The sequence below is a fragment of the Antrostomus carolinensis genome, unplaced genomic scaffold, assembly GCF_000700745.2.
Source record: "Antrostomus carolinensis isolate BGI_N321 unplaced genomic scaffold, ASM70074v2 scaffold11493, whole genome shotgun sequence".
In the NCBI taxonomy this organism is placed as follows: Eukaryota; Metazoa; Chordata; class Aves; order Caprimulgiformes; family Caprimulgidae; genus Antrostomus; species Antrostomus carolinensis.
The window spans coordinates 44,277-50,263 of record NW_010304552.1 but is presented as its reverse complement, the minus strand read 5'-3'; the positions used below and the strand labels follow the sequence as shown (position 1 = coordinate 50,263).

General features: G+C 48.5%; 1 protein-coding gene across 1 annotated transcript in view; it reads left to right on the top strand.

Moving 5' to 3' along the window:
• The window catches only part of NTNG2 (netrin G2), a 45,749-nt gene that overhangs the window by 33,149 nt on the left and 6,613 nt on the right, over positions 1 to 5,987 (top strand). The gene's annotated exons all lie outside the window — the stretch shown is intronic.

Here is a 5,987-nt window from a genome sequence, read left to right as displayed (position 1 = left end):
CTTTCCCTGCCCACCTCTTAACAGAGCTTGGCATCCTCAGTGCTACCTTTGTTTCAATGGCAAATGCTTCCCATCACATTTTTCTACTAGGGAGAAGCTGGGGGAGGTGCTGGGAGCAATGTGCAGGAGGTGGACAGGAGGGATTTGTGTCCAAGGCCAGTTAAGGAGAGATTATTTAGCCTGCATAGGAGACTAGGAGTGACCTAAATTAAGTATTTAAACTAGCTCAGGGCTATTATGAAATTAAGCACGATAATCTGCATGAAGCAATGGGACAAACAAGGACAGGAGGGCAGCAGGTGTAAGTTAAGTAGGAATTTGTGTTCCGAGTGTTGTTCTAGTTCAGGGTGTTGTGGTGAGCACGGTGGGGTGGGCACCAGACCTGGGATCACTCCCGCTCAGCTCCGCGGGGGTTGCTGACATTAACCCAGCTGTTAATTTGCTGAACGAAGGGTGCTGGTGGAAATGAATATGTGCCAATGGTACGGGTTGGGTTTGATGGTGCCAGGCAGTTCGCTGCCTGTGGGGTGGTAGAAAGGACTAGTGCTGTTTCTGGAGCTGGGGCAAGCAAGACATCTATCCTAGCACAACCAGGACACAGCAGCATCCCACCTCCCTGCAGCGTAGGCTGGGGGCTCCTCTGCCCCTCCTGCCCACTCTTCACCCCATCTCTGCCCAGACACCTTTCATTTCCCCTTTTCAGCTTAATTAGCAATTAGTTTATGATAGAGCTGTAAGCATTTAAGCCAATATCTGCACCGACAGAGTAAGCTGATACAGCCTCCAGCCCCTGCACACACACACACATGCTCACTGCATCCAGCATCATCGAGCTGCCATTGCCTTAATCCTCTCAGTGCCCCAGTTGTAACCGCACTGAGAAATGGGTCACCAGTTCAGCCCCAGCAGCAGCAGCCTCATGGGTGTGCGGGCTGGCAAGAAAACCCTCCATTCCCCCCCTAGTAAGTGCCTCCCACCTCTTCTCTTTGCTTGCTAGTGTATGAGCGACCGCAGCGGGTTACCATCACAAAAACCACCATCACAAAAAAAACAACCACCAGAACAACGCCCACCACCACCCAGCCAGGTGGGTGCCATGCTCCCTGCCTTGCTCAGAGGGCCAGGACTCTGCTGCCGGGCTCCTCTTTTCAGCTGCTCCCCATCCCAGCCCTCCAGTGGCAGTGGGGAATGCGTGGGGCTTCCATGTTGGTTGCCCTGGTTATCTGCTCTGTAGGATGACAAAGGGACATGGATAAAAATCACCCTGACTTGGTTCATGTCCGCCAGCCTCCACACAGTCCTGGTTTGCTTTTCTCTCTATTCAGTTCAAGGACACTTTGATGTGTGCAACACAAGCTAGGAGCAAGTGTTTATGGTCCCTATAAGCAGAAGCCACAATGGGTCCACATCAAAGCCAAAAGACAACCACACCATGGGTTGATGTCTCCCTTCAACAGCTGGTCTCACTCTGCTTTTGCTCTGTTATCATCAGGGCAGCAAGAAGATAAGCCAGGACTGGCTCTGGGGGAAACAACATTTTTCCCTTTTTTTCTCTCAATTTTGTTTTTTTTAAAAGGAAAAGGTTTTCAAAATCCATCCCTCCTAGTGCCACTCAGCAACGTTGTCCTTCACAGGTCTGGCATGGCTGCAACAGATGCTCTCTTACAGCTCCCATCACAAGGCAAAGCAGGAAAGCAATGAAGGCTTGAGTGTCCCACCATAAAATGAAACCATGTACCCAGTCTTGCCTGGCTGGAAGGGGAGGGGAATTAATAGAATCATTAAGTTTGGAAAAGACCTCCAAGATCCTCAAGTCCAACCATCAGAATCGTACCCCATCCTGCTCTATCCCCGACCTCCACATGCAGATACCAGAGCAAACAGGGGAGCTGCACTCACTGTACTTGCTGGGTGCAATGGGGAAGGCTGGGTGCTGCTCTGGCCCACCAGCCACTTGCTCGGACAGGGAAGCTTCCCCATGGAGGGCTGCTGCCTCGGCATGCCAGTGACCACCTCCTGCCAGTCACTGGCAGACTCAGAGCAGGTCCCAGGATTTGCTAAGCCATGCCAGGGATGGGCCGTTGAGTCAAGGGAGAAGCTGACTCTGTCCTTGCTGGTTCTTCCAATCCTGCATCAAGTCCCTGTGGCCAGACTCAAGGATGCCACGCAGGCTGGCTGCACCTTCAAGGGCAGTTTTCCTGCTGCACTCTAACGTTCCTCAGGCAGCCACTGTATAAGGAGCCAGGGAGCGTGCAGGGCTGGAGCTCACACACACGCCAGAAACACTCTTTTTTTTCTAAAATCACCCCGTGGAGGAAAAACTTTTGTCCTTTTTCTGAGGGTTCCTCCCTCCTTCCCTCCCTGAACAAGGAGACAGCGTTTTCACTTGTCTTTTGGAAATGAGCAGATAAAACTTAACAGCAGGACATTTTTTTTTAAGCTTCTCATGGGGGAATTAGACACGCATTCCTCCCCTTGCCATGCTTTCTGGGCCTGATATTTCCCAGGAGGACGTTTTACACCCACAGTATGTTAGTAACAGTCTGTCTGGGGGAGCTGCCAGAAGCCAGTCAAAGGGATGAGGAAGCTTGATTGCATGTTTATGCAAATATAGATATATTCATGGAAGTACCCCGCTTGAGTAGTCAGTCAGGAAGCCGAGGGTTTAGCTTCCATGGAGTTGGAATGACCCTGTGCAAAAGCATGCAAGATTTGTTAAGAAGTGCTCCTCACCAGGTCCATGTTGTACAAGTGCAGGAGGAGGTTCATCCACCACCCCTGCCCAGAGCTCACACCATCGCCATAGCCCCAGCAGTGACAGGGGATCACATCTACGTAGATTTTCACCACACACTTGGGGTCATTTGATTTTTATCCATGCGCATCCATAGCAACATTTTAGATCTATTTTTTTCTGCGTGCGCGTGGGTGGCGTGTTTAGTGTCTATCTTGTGTATGATTTGCAGCGCTCTGCCTCGCTTCTGTCATACATCTGGGGCGGGCATGATGGCATCTGCGTGGGGTTGGGTGGCAGGGAGGGACAGTCTCTCCTGCCAAACTGCTCTGAGGGACCTGGAAAATGTTATGTACCTCGGGGTTTATTCCTTCTCCAAAATCTGCTTCCTGGGCAGAGAAAACGTTTTCATAATGCTTTCATTAACTGATGGCAAGGGACAAAATAAATAAATAAATCACTGTCCAGCTGCCACATGTTTGCTTGATACGGCCAGGGCTGAGCTTAGAGCTCCTCATTCCCATCCAGACCCCTGTCCATGTTCCTGCATAGCCAGGTCCGATCCCAGAATGGTGTGCCTGGCAATGGAGACAGCCCCTGGAGGGGCTGCTCCAAATGAGAAGGCAGCCAGAGCCACCCAGCAGCTCAGGGACCTGCCCTCTTCCCTGGGCAGCATGCTGGGTTTGATGCCAAAGGTCCATTGTGTGCCTCTGACCAGGAACGGTATGAAAGCACAGCCTAATTCTGCTCTGCTTTTGACCAGAGATGTTACTCCCCTTCCAGTCCTGCAAAATGTAAAGTACTTAAAGAAGTACCATGACATCCCAAAGGGGCTGTGAACATAACTCACCTGGACCTCAGGGAAAACACCTTGCTGAAGGGCTGACCCTTCCAGCTCCTGGTAGGACACCCATTTGCAGGAGAGGCAATAACCCCAAGCTGGGTCAGAGTCCCACAGTGAGATACTCTGTCATCACCTCCCTTCTGAATTTTAGGAACATTAAATGAATCCCTCCTTGCTTCAAAGCCAGCTCAGCCATGTCAAACAAAAAAAAAAGTCCTGGTAAGTCCCTGCCCCATCCCTGTGCTGTTTCACCCTCTGACTTACACACTGTCTTCTGCCCTCTGAATCTCTGCTTCCCACCGTAAGCAAGCATCAGACCAGCCTCCAAGTTCGCTGCCTCTGTGCCTGTGAGAGAAAAAAAGAAAAAAACAGGTATTTAAAGCCAGAGCAATGTATTTTTCCCTTCTCCTTCATGCCTCCGCACACTAGTGGGTAGCAGCAAGGCAGAAAGCAGCGTAGCACGTAGGCTAGAGGAGTAGATTAGATTTGGGTTGTCTCTGGGTTTCACGGATCTGCTAGACATCTGCTTCCTTTGGCTGCTTGGGGTGTTTTCCATGATTAAGGTGGAGCTATGGTCATGTTCATAGGATGCTTTTGCGCCCAGTCACCTGTTGTGCAGTGAGATGGGAAGAAGAACGAATTTATGGGCACAGTCTATGGTCTGAAGGCAGTCGAGGCTGCCAAAATGGGTAGAAGGAAGGGAAATCACAGAGTTACCCTGAGAAGGATGAATTAAGTGCTAGTCTCATTTGCCTTCTGCAGTTCTGTTATTTCAAAGCTTTCCTTGAAGCCTGTCAAATTCTTCCCTGCCATTTGTTACATTTTTCCCACATTCAAAATAAGGAAAAAAAATGCCTTTTTTTTTTTTTTCTTTTATGTTTCCATTTTCCTCTTCCTGGTTTGTAGCTGTTTCAACTGTTCCAGTTCACCTCTGGGGAAAAAAAAAACAAAACCCAAAAACCAAACACCCAGAGCCCCGCGTGATGGTTAAGAGCTCCAGCAGAAAGAGAGCACCAAAAGCCTGGCTTTGTGTAAGTCCTGCAGAAACAAGACCCCATGCTTATATTTTGAGAAGGACTTTTTCAGGGTCCTTCCCCACTACTCCAGGGTTGCTTCCCTCAATGGTTTTTGGGATGAAGCTTAACTTCTTGGTTCAATTTATTCTACTTCCCAGAAACCCATCAGGACCAGCAGAGATTGATACAAGCCCCCAAAATAAGAGCTGTCCAGTGTTTCCCATCTGTATGAACTGGATCTGGGGGTGAAACGTGCCTCCCTCCTCCTCCCAAAATGCAAAACTGTCCATTAACATCCCAGAGCTACAGGGGAAAGGTTCTCAGGATAACGAGCATTAATAATTTTCCTGGCTCTGTAAATGCGATTGAGTGGAGGTGTATGTGAATGACTAAAAAGCAAAATGCCTTCAGGGCTGTTTTTTATTGTGACTCTAATTAAACCCTTGCCAATTTGCATAGGGCTTTTTTCATATTCTCTTTAACACCATATTAATATCAATTGGTTTCCACTTTCCAGCTGAAAAGGACAATGTCTATCACCTTCTCTTAGAGCTCATAATTAAAAAAAAAAAAAAAATTTTTTTTTTTTATTCTGCATTGTTTATCATCCTCTTGACGAGGCTGGGAAATCACATTTCTCTCCTACTCAGGTTTGTCCTTTGAAACTTGGCAAGGATCGAGAGGCTTTTTTTTTTTTCCCTCCTCCTCCTTATGTTACCCAACTGGAGCTTGAAATTAATAATATGGCTTTTAAAAATTGTATTCCTTGGTTTGTTTTCTAGCAAGCCTGAAGATTGTTACCAATACTGAGGAGACAGGGAGGGGTATGGAGCCAGTGGGGCTGAGGGTTCACAGGGAAATCAAATGAGTGATCTATAAATTTCTTGATGGTTTCACTTCTCTGTGGTGGTTTGTAAATTCTTTAAACTGGTATTTCCAAGGGAAGAGCAGAAAGGAGGGTCTAGAGGTTTGGATTAGAAAGCCAGACTTTGTGCCTCCATCCTGACACCTGGGCTGTTTCTCAGTTAGAATCACAGAATGGTTTGGGTTGGAAGGGACCTTAAAGCTCATCCAGTTCCAACCCCCCTGCCATCAGCAGGGACACCTTCCACTAGACCAGGTTGCTCAAAGCCTCATCCAACCTGGCCTTCAACACTTCCAGGGAGGAGCAGCCACAGCTTCTCTGGGCAACCTGGGCCAGTGTCTCACCACCCTCAGAGTGAAGAACTCCTTCCTAATGTCTAATCTGAACCAACCCTCTTCCAGTTTGAAGCCATTTCCCCTAGTTCTATCACTACCTGCCCTTCTAAAAAGTCCCTCCCCAGCTTTCTTGTAGGCCCCCTCCCACTGTTTCAAAGCAGAGGGGTGCAGATCTCTCACCAAGGTTTTTATG